This window comes from Coturnix japonica, chromosome 9 (assembly GCF_054131305.1).
Source record: "Coturnix japonica strain WE chromosome 9, WE-NBRP24, whole genome shotgun sequence".
Lineage (NCBI taxonomy): Eukaryota > Metazoa > Chordata > Aves > Galliformes > Phasianidae > Coturnix > Coturnix japonica.
This window is the reverse complement of record NC_140671.1, coordinates 8225494-8241425: the sequence shown is the minus strand read 5'-3', so window position 1 is coordinate 8241425 and position 15932 is coordinate 8225494. Positions and strand designations below refer to the sequence as shown.

The window sequence follows — 15932 nt, the reverse complement described above, 5'->3', positions numbered from 1 at the left end:
CGTGGGGTTTTTTATAGCAATTTCAGCAGGAGGCTTAAAAACCACTTTTGTTTGGATGGATTTGCTGACACAGTGCACTTCTGTGTTGGTAAAGCACAGAAGTGCTGGAATTCTCCAATATCTTTTTACATACTGACATTCACCCAGAGGTGGTGACACACTGGAACATGTTGCCCAAGGAGGCTGTGGATGCCCCATCCCTGCAGGCATTCAGTGCCAGGCTGGATGTGGCTCTGGGCAGCCTGGGCTGCTGGTTGGAACTGGATGAGCACTGTGGGCCTTTGCAGCCCAGGCCATTCTATCACTCTGTGATACTGCACTGTGCTCTGCAGCTCCCAGTTTGCCTGCTTTGGATCTGGAAGCAGACAGAAGCTGCTCCTCATGGTCCCAGCTCACACCCATGCAGGAGGAACACAACTGTAATCAGAGGACAGATTTATAAGACATGTGTATTCACAATTAAGCCCCTATGACTAGTAAATAGAGTCTTCAGGTGATGCACAGGACAGTTCATAGCATGTCTGTTTTAGTTAACAATTATGAGTAAGCAGGTGATGAACAGTGTAAGGATGAGCACACTGTGGCTGTACACCCTGATACCAGCTTTCACCTCAGGGAGAAGCGCTGCCTGGCCCAGCTTTGGGCTGAGGGAGAAGGAAACTCATGTCCTGTTCAGATCTGAGAGTCATCAATGGAATTAATCTATTAAAAGAGTCCTCAGGAATTCCCAAATTGTAAGAAAAGCAAAATGAAGGCATGGAATTTCACCTTGACCTGAATATGTCCACGGTTATGCGGTACATTTTCTTAACTGATGTTTACAGAACGATATATTCACAACCTGGCAGATGCTTTTGGGATGAACAATGTTTTCTACACAAGTCACCATTCGCTGACAGCTTTGGAAGTCCATCTTCTCATCACCATCACTCAAAACAGGGCTGTAAGTGTTCCAAACACTGGAACGACAGATGGACCAGCCCTGTACATAATCCACTGAGCGCTGTATTAAAACCTGAAGGCCATTCTGTAACACTGAAGGAACCAAATACATGTAAGCCCATTCTAAACGATGATCTAATATAGCATAATGCTACCGACAGGCTACAGCGGGGACCAGAACAGCTGTGTGCTGCTTCCATACAAGGGAAAAGCCAGATAAACACTTTCTCATGCACAAATCTAGACTAGAGACAACAAGCAGGTGACAAAACCGCACCAATGTCTGAGGAGTAAAACTGCTTCATGGTTCTGAGCACGCTGCAAAGGGCGAGACAGCAATCTGCAAAGCCATTTGTATTTTTAACTGAGATCTAAATTTATTATCGGCAGGGCACCCACCCAACAGATTCCATATGCACACAGCCGGGCTCCCCTACAACACGCCAAGCACGCGGGCTGGCACGGAGCCACCGCCAGCCATGGCAGCAGGGCTGGGCTGTGTTCTGCAGCCCAAACCCAAACAAATACCCACACGCAGGGCACTCTCAGGAGCTGCAGTGTGATTTGTGCGCTTCCACTGCACGTACAGAAGTGAAACAACTGAACTATTCTCCTCCTTTAAGTACTTCCATAAAGTTAGCTGTTTATTCTGAGAGCAAGCAGTGAAAGCTCAGGCACAGAAAGTGCCCATAACAAGCCCATATGCAGCAGTTGTTATTTGACTTAAACCCTGATTTTAGAAGCAGTTCTTAGTACTTCCTACATAACAATCCATTCATTCTCATTCCATGAACTAACATGGGGTAAGAACACGCTAAAAACCATTTGCTGCTCCTTGAAGGACTTATTTTAGTGCAGCTGAACTGTGTGCCATGCATGATACACAACCTCCAACCCACTTCTAAGCTCTATTATAAATGCAGAGCTCTACCCAAAACACAAGCAAACAGCTGGTTTTCCCAGTTGAGTACAACTTTTTTCTCATACTTCCTCACCTGCAACTCAACATCCCCTTGAGGAAGCGGGTTTAGAAGCAGTCATTTAGATCAGGCTATCAGACAGTTTCTCGTTAAGTCAGCGATGCAACCTCTATTGAGCACTGTTAGACCCAAGCACTGTGCAGAACCCAGCATGCTGATGGCTGACTTCTCTCCATGAGTTCCTTACACTGCCCACCACCTGCCCTACAGCCCAATGCCCCATGCTGAGCCTGCACCTCCACAAGGCTGAGGTCCCTTTTGCTGCCATCCTGCACCAATTCCTGCCAGCTTCATGGGCAAGGGCTCACAACACACAGTCTGCTGAGACATGCCAGGACAGAGACACAGCGAGCACTGTCCTATAGCACAGTCCGTGTGTCAGCCTCACGGCCACACAGTGCCAGCATTGTCCACACAACAATCTGCACCAGCCCTCCTGCCTGGCACAGGACGCTCCATGGGGCCGGCAGGGACAGCAGCCCTGCTGCACAGCTCTGCCACCAGCCACAGCTGCCGTTCCAGGCAGTGCTCGCCCTCCTGCTGGAAAGAGATGACTAACTTTTTATTTGGTTTCACTGTTTTTTGGTATTCCCACCCAGCCAATGCCAGCACTGTTATCTTCTAATGTTTCAGCTCTTCTTCGTTACCAAAAGATAAGTGATTTCCCAAGAGTCCCAATGGTGCTCCCAAACCAGCAGTGGGCCCTTCATGTTGAGCACTGAGCATCTGTAAATCATTTTGTTCAATGACAAACCAGAAAAAGACAGCAGAACCAGGAACCAAACATGTCTGCTTTCCCAAATGCTCCAGATCCCAGATCTGACACACTTCTGGGCACAAGAATCAAAGAGCAGCATTGGCTCAAGCACCCCCAAACTTTTCAGAGGTTGGGAAAGCTCTGTGTATTTCTTCCTATACACTTAGAATGCAACAAATACAGTCCAACAGCATTTCAGTATCACAGAAACAGGCAATGAGAAGAATGTCAGGAGATCATTTAATTCACAGAGCAACACTTCAACCTTACTTTGGGGAAGGCCAATCAATCAGCTGTGACTGACCTCACCTGCTGTACGAAGCACTCATCAATGAAATCACAAAACCCGACGTGCCCACACTTTTCCTCCCATACAAAGTCCTCCCACGCTCCTGGGCACACAGCACACAGCTCTGGTACGGGATCCATGAGGAAGAGCCAGGCAGAACTTCATATATTCTTCACATCCAAGCCACAACTATTTATTCATTCAATACGGTACTCTTCATCTACAGTTAAAATACCACTTCTGTATCAAATGCCTTGCTAGGTAAGCAGCAATATTCCCCAGCCATCAAAACACACATCCTACTTTTCCCATTTCTTTTCTCTTCCAAAGGAAACTCCTTGTAGGTGTCTACCAGCACTGAATGGACCACCGTGAGACATCCATTTTCTCATCCAGTTACTCATCACTTCATGATGGCTCTGGAGCCATCAGCCACACGTAGGAACCAACAGAGCTCTTCCTTCTGCTGCTCACAAGGAAAATGTGGTTTGCTTTTTTTAATCTACTTGTCTCTTGACATCTGTCAGACATTATACTAAATAATTTACTCCTCAGAAGAAGGTTGGGTGACTATGGATATCAGGACAGTTCATTGGTAAGAGTAAGTAATTTATTTGTGTTCAATGTAAGGCAATGGGAGCTGCCACTGGAGCATCACTTGGTACAGGCAGCAACTCCAACCCCGAGCAGAGCCTGAAGGCATGTTGAAGAGAAGCACCATTAAGATCATTGACAGTTTATGGGCAAATATCAATTTGGGTTGGAGGCAGACTCGCTCCATAGGTAAAACCAATACTACATTTTTCCTTTGCTGGATTCCAGGTCAAGGGTATATCTAAAAAGCCTCTTTCAACCACCTTACATGTGCAAGATGTAGACATATTTAAGAGCCTCCATTAGGCTCGATGCCAAACCAAAGTTAAATCTGAGTGTAACAGTTAAAAGTATAATTTTAAGTGTGAAGTCATGGCACACACAGCTGTAAACATATCTCAACACTATGCCATTCTTCAGTATGATTCATAGGAAAAACAAGCAAATTGCTACAGCTTCACTTACGCTGAAGGAATAGAGCGCTTTCTGAACTAATTTCAGCTCACTGTCACATGCAGGGAGTCTGCTAAGCCTGAGTAATGCATTGAAACCTGTATCTGAAAAAAATCAAGTCTGAAGTGAAAAAACAAAGTAATCTGAGACATCCCATTCAAACTATATTTTCCTATATAGACTTGGTTAGGCCTCAGGCGGGCATCCCAAGGTTAGAACAGGAGCACAGGCTGCTTATCAGCTGCAGATCTCAGGACATCATCTGCACATTACCAGATAACTAACACACACTTTGCACATGCAACTACAACAGAATAATTCCCTCTTCTGTCCTGTACAGAAGCTGCTTCCCCGAATCTCTCCTCTGAATGAATGCCCAGCACCCAACTGCAGCACTGCTGAGCCCGCTCCAACAGCGCATGTTCAGAAAGGTACCAAGAGGAGGAATACTGCAAAAACACATTTGCTGCTAAAGACATGATCTGAGCTGCCCTTCTGGTTCACCAACCCATCTGCCAACAGAACAAAGAGTTACTTGCCTCACGGTGTTTAAGAACTCCAGCAGCTGGACAATCTCCAGACTTTGCTTTCAGCTCAGTGTACTCACTGCCCAGCAGCAATGAGAGCACGACCTCCAATCACTGCACAGCACCTTCAAAGAAGCACCACATGACAGCATCCCTGCTCCCCATAGCACACTATGACAGCTCCCAACCTCCTCACTGCTCCAGTGAAGCCATCTCAAACAAGATCCTTGGGAGAAGAATCCACCCCCTGTGGTCAATGGAGAGAAATGGCATCTTCAAATAATTTGTGCCAGACATACATATTTGTCTGAGAATTATGTTGTCAAAATAAACATCCCAAAAGACACTGCTCTAACGAAAATACAGGGTTTCTTATTTCATACTCCGTATTCACAGAATGGGAACTTTAATCTCTTTCCCATAAACATAAACATACTGTTCTGAGGCTCGTTGTTTCATTGAGGAGGGTTGCTCGCTCGATTTGGTTTTTGGGTGTTTGTTTGTTGGTTAAACTACAGGATGGGAAACAAAAATGGCCTGGGAACCTTCCCTTCTTTCTCACAGAAAGAAAAAATCCAAGACATTGTGACAAACAGGGCATGTTTCATAACACTGTCGTTGTAGTCCTCCCAGATTTGCTCTTACAAGTCAACCTGAGAGATGCAGAGTGCAATAGCATCTGTTTTATTCCTGGAAATGATCCTGAAGGCATCTGTCCACACGAGCCCTTCTGAGCAGGCACACAGGTGTACACACAGCCCAGCAATACAGCACTGCCCTACAAGGCTGCCAGGAAAGCCCAACCATCAACAAAAACAAGAGAACATTGAGGTACCGCCGGTAATCACACTGCGTTTGCACAGGCTGAAGCATCAGTAGGTTTTCATGAGAACAGGAGGTAAAACTCCATTTGGTGAACCCCATATGAGAGGAGCACCTGGGTCACCTGTGATAATCTCTAGAATCTGTCGATTCCTAGAATACACCAGTGTGCCACAGAGGGCAGACAGAAGCACTGCTCCAGTACCATACACTGACTAACCAGGATAGGAATGCTGCACTTTTGAGGGAAGAATAAGAACAGCAAATATTGGAACAAGAAGTAAACATACAAATACGAGAACGTCCATCAATGTGACACAGCCAGGCAGCCATGGCTCAGCCGCAAGAACAAACTGAAGTTGCACAACCCACACAGGAAGACTCTCCTCATCTGGAACTGTTTCCATTCCCCACAGATAATTAAGTGGAGGACTGGAAGGAGGGGAACAGGTCAGACTGAGGCGTGCTGGGCACAGTCCCTCCTCATCACAGCCACAAGTGCAGTTCTTCATGCATGATATTTAGATTCCACCAGCTCAGTGAACTCCACAAAGGTCAGCCTGATATTTAGCCTACCCCAAAGCTTTGCTGAAGCAGCTCTTCTATCTAAACCACCACTTTCAGCTGTATAAATTTTCCAAAAATAGTTCTTCTTACATCGGGAAAAAAAAAAAAAAGGCAGATGAAGGGTGTGGTTACAGCAATCTGAGCCAACAGAGCACCATTGTGCAGACTGCCCACGCCGGGAGAAACACCTCCTCCAGAACCACCCCCTGCACTTTAGGAAGGGCTGTTTGGAGATGGGAACGGAATAGTTTTCCCCAGTACAGAAAGTTTTCTGGAATGCTGACAGCTGGTTTTGGGTTATGGAGGTCTCTGACCACTTGGCAGCACAGCTCTGCATCAGCCGTAAGACAGCGCAGTGCCAGAGTTAACTATATTCCACAGGAAGAACTTAAAAACTTCTTTAAAGTCTTCAACACAGGCTCCCATGTACACATTGATCTCTGTAAGCTTCTTGCATTCAAAAGCTCCTTACCAACAACAACAACCACCTACAACAGGAGGACGCTTCCTCCCTTCTGTTCAGGAACAAACCCACTGCTAATGATGAAATGCTGAGCATGGCAGAGCGAGGATCCCTCGGCGGGTATAGCGTGCACACAGGCAGACACCGGGAGCTGAGCAGGAATCTGCTCCTTGTCCAGACACTCCAGGACAATCAGAGGGCAAAGTACCATTAGAGCTCCTGATAACCCAGAAGGAAGTGCTGTGGGGAACAACAAGCACAGAGCAGGTCAGAAATGACCTGCAATGGGACTCAAAGACTTGAGGTGTGTTTAACTCACCGAGTGAAGCAGAGGCACTGAAGAGCAAGGAGCCTAAAACATAAAACAAAACCTTCCAGGCAGCAAGAAGGAAAAGCTTTAATTCAAACCTCACACCAGGTTTTCTGTAGCGCGGTAATGGTGGTGTTTCAGCCTCCCTACTTTGTGCACTGCTGCCCACATAAAAGTGTAATTCTACATTTCTACGTATATTTTAAAAATGAAATGTGAGGCAAACATTTACAACGAATAAAATCCTTTAAAAAGGTCAAAAAAAGAATCCAGCATCAAATATCCTTAAGGTTCACATTACTGCTGTGTCAAAGAGCAGCCCTTCGCCCTAGAGGGGCTCCCAGCTGAAGCCAGTGTATGGATACACCTCAGCACACAGTGCTGCCACTGCAGGCAGGGACATGATGGAAGGGGCAAACTGAGCTGACAGGGGAGGCTCTGCTCCTGCTCCAGTGCAGGCCGCCAGCTCCCAATGAATTCAAGCTAAATTCTCACACCCACAAGCACACAAGCTCTGAATCAAAGAGAATGAATGACCACTTTACTTAGCACAGCAGTGAAAGAGAAGTGAGTGAATCAGAGAGATACACATGGTTTATTGCAGGCAGAGCATCTCGAGGCTGCAGCAGCAGTGACACAGCACAGCAGTGACACACACACAGTACCTGCACTGCACACCCATCAATGCAGGGCAGTGGAAAGCTGGAGTCCAGAATGTGGGCTGAAACCTTAGTATGGCACCAACTGCATATAAGCAGAGTCTAAGGCAATTAGAAACTGCATATAATTTAGCACATAAGACAATTAAGTTTTTGCTTAGGAAAATCACTACTTCCCCATACAACTCAATCTGCTAATATTAGTCTTTTGGAGTGGCTCTTGTGTAATCACATTTCTCCTGATGTGATCTCTCATCGTTATTTCTCTTTTTTTAATGGTGTTTTATGGGAACAAACAACAGGAAGGAATGGGGACAGCAAAAGGGGAAGGCAGTGTGGGCAGCAAGGGTGACTGCAGTGGGTGCAGAACAGAGCTACAGAGATGGTGAGAGGTAAGAACTGAGTCTGTTCAGCCTCGGAAAGAACTCTGAAGGAGAAGCAGGCAAAGAGAAACACCAAAAGTGGAACTGCGGGACTAGAATGACCGAAAATACAGTTACCAGCAATAGGGGAATTCATTCTCCTTCCTTACACCAGTTGAACAATTTCCTCCCTCCCCTCCCTTCAAATCCAAGCTAATTTTCAGACAAGCATCTCCCCAGCCCCAGAACAGCAGCAGCAGCACAAGGCAACTCTTCCAGTTCTATGCTTCCTGCAAAAAAACCACAGCCACCGAACAACAAACCCCACTGAACCCATTCCAGAAGTATTACCCAGAGTGTTTTCTCAGACCCATGAAACAAGAAAGAGAAGCAGAACACGTCCTGCTGCTCACTGGCTCCCACCTCTCCCAGCCAAGGCAGAACAAAGCAGCGATGTGGGCACCCCACATGTACAGCCCAACCCTGGCCCAGAAAGCTGCCGTGCTTCCTAACAGCACACCCACACAAACACAAACAGCTGCCATGTTTTCACGTTACATCACATAACCATAACCCCTCCAGGACAAACTGAACAAACTGCTCTGTACAGGAGCAAGTGACATCCAGACATAGCCAATATGAGATGATACCCACCTGCAATGTGAATTAGTTTTTATCAGTGACACCACAATGTCATAACCTTCCATTCTACTGCAAACAGCTGAAACCTCACCTCCAAACACAGCACCAGACAGCTGGGGCGCAGCGATGCTCCTGCAGGCTGGCAGGGAGCTGGGCTCAAAAGCCACTGAAATTTCAGCCACCACCAAAGAGACTCGTGTTTGTATGGGATGGAATGCCTGCTTTTTACCTTGCATCAAAAAGTACCAAGGTAATATCACACGGGAAAGGAAGTTCTCTGCTATTCACAGGTCTGCTGTTAATTTGGTGGTCATCCTAAAAGCAGAAAGGACGCCCCATAGCAAAAGGATCCAAGATCTCACACCTCCCTCTGAGCACAGCTGTCATTTTACTTCACTTATTCAAATCATTCTCATTTAATGGGTGTTGTACACTAGACAGACTGGAACACATCAGAGCAGTCATCTGCTTCCCAAACCACTTTTTGCTGATGTATTCATTAGCTGTTGCAGCACAGGCAGATTACATCTCCAGCCGGGAGCTCTCACACAGGCAGAGGCTGGCCCAGCACTCCCAGCAGCAGACATCAGATTGTGTGGCGTTATGAAGCCGTGCACACCTGGCCACAAGGACACCAGGGGAAATTTAGAAACACAGGTCAGGCTTATTTCTGTTCCCCCTATCTCTAACAGAGCTGCTCTGAAAAGAGAAACAGTGTTTGTGGAGAGGAGCCTCTCCCAGTGGAGCAGCTCACACAGCTGCAGACAGGTAATGTAAGGTAAGGTAAGGTAAGGTAAAGTAAGGTAAGGTAAGCTGCTCAGTGCACCAACCCCAAAGGTTCCTGAATTCCCCAGGGGCACCTGACAGCCCCTAACAGACCACTTCCTTTAGAGACACTGCCTCTCACAGTGCCATTCACCACCACACAACAATACGAAAATCTGGACCCTGAAAATCTTATCTTTCATTGCTTTAAAGAAAAAAAGGAAGCGCAGAAAGTGAAGATACTCAAAGTGTGCTGAGAAGATGCAAAGGGAACATCACAGCTCTGTAAGCAGCACCAGGAAACTGAGGAGGGTAAGGAAGATCCCTCTGCTGCAAAGGCACTTTTGTAGAGATCGATACTGCTGGGATTTGTAATTCTAAAACATATTTGCATACTTGCATAAGAGTTTTGCTCCAGTGTTGGGGACAGCAGTATTGTTGAAGGGAAGAACAATCTGGGTACAAAAGGGAGAAGCTCCAAAGGCTTCTCTCACTCTGTTCACAGCACTGAACACTTAATAAGGTTAAGTTTCAAGCTGAGCAGCCAGGATGCTTTTAAACAGAGTTCTGTACAGTCAGGGATACGAAAGCTCATAAGACAAGTTCAGCTATCTATGAAATTATTTTGGTTAAAAACACTGAATTTGTTTAAATTTCAGAACTTTTTGCATGCTTTGCCCCTCCTTAGTTCCTTTAAGCAACAGGCTGCTCCGAAAACATCAGTGTGTGTGCTCCCCCTCAATGGGGGCTTCTAAACTTCGGATTTTACGTGTGGGCAACAGAACTTCATATTACTGAAATACAAGAAGAGAAAATTGCTTTCATCAATGTGTGATTAACTTCCACTAGCCACAATGAAATTTATAAATCACATACTACAATCAGGGATGGAAAAGTAAATCAAATACATTTCCTTCCCAGACATTGACTGCAAAGGCGTACAGCAATAAGAACACAGAAAGGAGATGCACAGAACCACAGAACGGCCTGAGCTGGGAGGGATCCAGCAGGACCATGCAGTCCAGCCCCCAAGAAGTGTGCTGCTGTTCATGGATCTTCAAACGTCATAATATTGAAGTTTGTAGCACCTGTAACTTGTGCTACATTGAACATCAGATTTTTAAGAAAGAAAAAAGAAAAGCTGATAGAGCACAAACATCTCAAAAGTCTCTGGATATGAAATAGGAAGGAGCTCTGGCATTCATCTCCATTCAGCGTTATTTCTCCTCAGGTTCCAGCAGCTAAGATCCAACTGATCACTGAGACTTACATCAGAGCTCCCAGATTGCCCAGGCAAATACAACGTTGTTCCAGGGACAGACTGAAGGATGGCTGGAGGAGCTTCCCCAGCTCGAGTCCCACAGCACTGAGTCTGGGCAGAAACATTCACAGGAAGACTTTCCCTGGGGTTTTCTCTCTCTCAGGCTCAGGAGACAAGCAGAAGCTGAGGGTAAGTAGAGGGGGCTCCAGAATCACCTGGTGCAAAGCATAGCATTAAGCACTTTAAAATCCAACAGCACAAAGCTAAAGATTTATTTCCATCAGGTTAGTTTCCTGTATTTTCAGAGTTCTTCAACTGTCCCTTTGCAGACTCATTAGAGATGTTCAGTCAAACGGAGCCATAGCAAATGGACACAGAGGTGACTCACGTCCTCCTAGCAAGGCATCATAGGCATGTCCTTGACCAGACCGCAGCCCCTGCACTGCTGGGGCCTGGGCAGGCTTGCATGGAGAGCCTCGTCCCACTGCTGGTCTCTCCATTCAGCCCAGGTACTTACACAAACATAAATCTGAAGTCTAAAATTAAATGATGTGAATAATTGCCTCATTATTTCCAAAGCAGATATGAATAAGAATTTAATTAATCCTCATAAGCTTTGTTTCATAGTTGGTATTTCCTTTCTCTGATGAATAACTCACTACAAAGGTAAGAAATGCACAGATTGACACCAGTACAAATGAAAAACTCGACACAAAACACATACACAACCCAAACCCTTTCCACCCCATTCAGCTTTCGGTGAAGTCAGTCTCCTCTCTTTGCTCTCAGCAGCCCTCAGCCCTCATGCTCAGCTGAGCAGCCCCATGGGAAACTACAGCCACAGCCCAGCATTGCCAGCTCTGGAGAAGGCAAGTGCCAGACATGATGCGGAATGTGATGATGAAGCATTTGCTCTCAGCCTCTTTCATGTTTTAGAAAGTCAATTTGCTTATCAATTCCTTTCAGGAAGAAAGTCAGAGATTCCAGAACTGAAATCATCCGTACTGAGTCTCATTTTGCACACAGGGACAAAGTACGAACCATAACGTCCAGTCTGCTGGGAATGAAGGAGGATAAATATCTACACAATGGTCCTCAGCAAAGGAAAACAAGGACCTTTCATTAAAAAGAAAGTAGAAAAACACCTTCTGGTTTAACATCAGACATCCTGTTATCTCCTGCAGTAACTTCACAATAGGCATCACCCACTAACAGGCACGGTGCAGTATCAGCCCAACTGGAGACATCTCATACCCCGTGTCCTTACAAAGGTTAACCATTTCCAAAATCTTATATTGAAGAAAAAGTTACAAATAACTTAGTAACTGAAGATGGGGAAAGAGTATGCAGATTACCTACCACTATTCAGGTAAGACAGGACTGAAACCGTATCACACAGCAGGAAGAAGAGGCAGAAGTAGCACATCTGCCCTGCAACGTGCAGACACAACATGCCATGGAGCTTCCATTAGATTTGGGGCCTCCAGTACTAGACGCAAACAACGAAGTCACCACCACCACCAGTTCTGAGCATTGCTGCTGTCTCCCAGATGCAGCACGTACCTCCATCAGCCTCCTCATTTCTCTCTGAACTCCAACAAACACAAAAATAGCACTGCAGATTTATTAGCTACTTCCCAGATGCAGCCAAGCCTTCCCATTCAGTTCACCGTGGCAAAGACGGATCCTCATGGTTTCGGACAGCAGCACTGCAAGCTCTGCACAGCATAACATTGCCACCAACCACATGTGTAGGGAACTCACACCGTCCCCAGTTCCCAGCACTCAGCACTGACCAGAAGGGTCTCCAGGACTTTGTTTCCCTCTGGAATACGCAGCTGCCCTGGGGCACAGCACACACAGTGCTGCTCCTTACTGCACCTCTCCATGCACACCAGGCAGAACAGGATGCTCTGAAACATGGGACTGCCCACAGCACACAGACAGCGTGCATTAGAAGGCTGTGTTTTTACTTATTGCTGCTACCCTGGCAGCAATTCTTCTATAAATGTATGAGACATAAATCTTGAGTATAATTAGGCTGTATTCTTGCCCTGCCCATTTTTTTTCTGTGCAATGCCAACGGTGTTAATTAGCAGTGTGAATTATTTGCTATGGTAATAAGGAAATCAATGCACAAGACAATGATTTCCCTGGAAGTTCTATTGAAATGCACAGGCTAGAAGTACAGCACCTGAGAAAGTACAAGCAAAACACAGGCAACTCTACCAGCCTAGAGATGGGCCAGACTATCGCAAGGGGTGAAGTAATGAATTCCTTTACAAAACACAAAGAAGCAACATGGACACTACGGTAATTCTTGCGATGAGAAGCACCTGAACCATCACAGCTCATCAGTGACAGGAACCCGATGGCACTCAGGCAGGTATCACAAACAGGTCGCAACAAAACATGCTGGTTTTGTTGCATTTGATACAGAATTCCAGTGCTGCTGCATTGAGCCATTCAACAGATTATCTGTTTTCGAGAGGTTTAACAGCTATGAACTGCCCAAACACACAGTACAACCCCATCCCCAAAGTACAGAAGTTCTACCTAAAGTTAGTACACACGAGTTACTGAGTTTAAATAAGCTCAGTGCTCTCAGAGTCTATCGCTCTTCCTCTAACATCACTTGTATTTTTTAAGAGGTAGAGACCAAGAAATGATACAACAAATATTTTTCAGCTCCAGCACACACAGTGCAAAGGTGCTATTCAGAGAAATGCCAGACTAACAGCTGCACCCTTAACTCAGGGGCACCAAACCTGCTCATGACTCCCATCTCAGCTAGAGTGAGTCTTAGCATGAAAATCACTCCTGGTCCAGAAGGCAATGGTTTGCTCACCAAGCACAGCAGCAACTCACCGCCTTCCCATTACACTCTGCTCAGAGCAGACTCTCTTGATATCATGAGCACAACACTGCAATACTTACATGAAGGGTTTCTCAGCTGCTTTCTTCACGTTAGTTATTTTACTCTCCTGTGGGTAGGGCACAGCTCGGCCAGCTGACTGCAGTGCATACTAAACCAGTGACACCCTAAGGAGCAGCAGAACCATGGCAGGACATACAAGGTGTGCCTGGAACAAGGCCCACGTGCCTGGGTGCCCACCCGGCCTCCTGGCGAGAGACGGCCTGGCCCCACTGCAGTTACTCACTGCCCTAATTGCAACCTGAAAAGCAAGTTCTGCCTACATCTCTGCTGCCCCTATACCACAATAAAAAGATACGAAAGGATGAGTTTTGTTATGGAAGCTGCAAAATGTGTTAAGAGTTACACAGCACTGTGACCTTATGCTCCCTGCCTGCCCAGCACCACAGATGGGGGAGAAGGGCTTTATGTTGACTCACACAAGACACCAAAAGAAAGTTTCACAAGTGTGCTAAAAATGTTACTGAAGAGTCCCCATATCATCGAGAAGAAGTCCATTTACCTCTGAATTCCAAAACATATCATAGAATCACAGAATTGTAGGGGTTGGAAGGGACCTCTAGAGATCATCGAGTCCAGCCCCCCTGCCAAAGCAGCTCCCTACACCATGTCACACAGGTAGGCGTCCAGGCGGGTCTTAAATATCTCCAGAGAAGGAGACTCCACCACCTCCCTGGGCAGCCTGTTAATCTCAACTTATTATGATCCAAGGCTCTCAGTGCTATCACATCTACCCCTCAAAGAGCCACAGATCTCTGGAACCCTGCTCATTACCAGACACAGGGTATTCGACAGCAAATCTCCCTACAGCACTGAGAGCTTCCATCAGAAAACACCCGCTAAAGTTAAACTATAAATAGTCAATTCATGGCTACTATTAGCAACAAGGGATAACAGCTTTTCACACTTCACTATGATGAAGGGAAACTGTCTTAGTGCTTTCAGCAACTGAAGCAGTATGTTATTTGAGCAACCTTCCAGAAAATAGCACCTTTAACATCATGAAGCACAGCTGTCTCCCAGCACAGAGACACTCCACCCCATCTCAGACACTGACAGCCACCCCAGGACTGAAGTGGCATTCTTCCAAATCAGCCTACTCCAGGTAAATATCCTATACAACTTCCAGCTCTAATTCACCTTCCTCCTCTGGCTCCGTTGTTACACAAACACCCAACAGCCTCTAAGAGCCAGGGCTAAGCCCACATAACATGCACAGGCATCCAATGCACCAGCACAGCATCCCAGCCTTGGTTAACTACACTCAACCATAGGAGGAATATTGTGGTTGTCATGGTGCCAGCAAGTAGTTAAAGGCCAAGGGCAAAATAAAACAGATACATGTGACAAAAAGAGAGGATTCTTATGCAAGAGAAAGCCCATAGCAAAAGGCAGAGCTGCACATGGCCCCAGCACCACTCACCTTTCTCAGAGCTGCCACCTAATTTGCAATGGAGCCAAAGAGCCAAGTAACTGCTTGGAACAAGGTTCAGACCAAAGCAAGCATCTGAACCATCACATCAAGCCCAACAACACATGTACGCGGCCACTGACCTCATGGGAAACAAAGGGAAGGAGACATCAGATACTGAAACAGCCTGAAGGACTCTGATTTGCTTTGATGGCAACTCTGATGGCCACAGAACAACCCATTTGAGCACCAACCCACAGTCAGCTCACAGCGCTGTTCCCACCACTCAGTGCCTCACTGGTGGGCAAAGAAAGGAGTCTTCAGGTTTGATACAATGCACCCCACGCAGCTGGACAGAATGTAACCACAATGCCCTGCTGCGGTGTCGGAGAAGTAAGAACAGTGCTGGAGACAAACAGCAACCAAATTAAAAAGAAATTAAATCTAAGGGGTACTCTGAAGTGATAAGGGGCAGTAAAGCCAGCCAACCATGCAACTGCAGATTCATGATGCTTGGGGAGAGAAGTAAAAGGACCATTTCTGGTAACAAATCTCTGGGAATCTCACTGCAAAGGAAGAACAAGTAGTACGATTCCCATTTAAATAAACTTGTTGATAGAGATTAAGTCCTACAACATGCCCCATGAAGGTACCCCAGTACGGACCCCAGCAGCTCCATCTTCCCCAGCAAGCAGGTACCAGCACTGCAGCTCACGTGGATAGAAACACAGCTGAGCACAGACGGAAGGAAACTCACACAGGATCTATTGCACAAAGGCACTGGGCAGCGCTCAGGACACCCACCTGAATGCTGTGCTTTGTGGAGGACACAATCCCTCTTTCCATTCTGATACATACGTGCCTGGGTTTAATTTGCACAGCAGTTCCTTTATTAAAGCTAGAAATACACAGAATGGCTAGATTTTTTTAATTAAGTTCTCAAAATATGATAGGATCTGTAATCAGGAAAAAAATCTTAATTTTATCACTGGAGTCATAAAAAAGGAATCTACTGTTGAATTAAAATACCAAAATAAAACAATACCTCATACCTTTCATACTTAGACCAATATTTTATTGATTACGTGCTTGGAAATCCAAACTCTTCTTAGAAAGGTATTCAGAAACCAGATTTAAAAAAAAAAACATCACAAAACTAATGACTAATAGCTTAAACAAAGCATTTAACTATT

At 45.9% G+C, this 15932-nt stretch overlaps 1 protein-coding gene across 7 annotated transcripts in view; it reads right to left on the bottom strand.

Annotated features, from left to right (window-relative positions):
* The window catches only part of SPPL3 (signal peptide peptidase like 3), a 54853-nt gene that overhangs the window by 21661 nt on the left and 17260 nt on the right, over positions 1-15932 (bottom strand). The gene's annotated exons all lie outside the window — the stretch shown is intronic.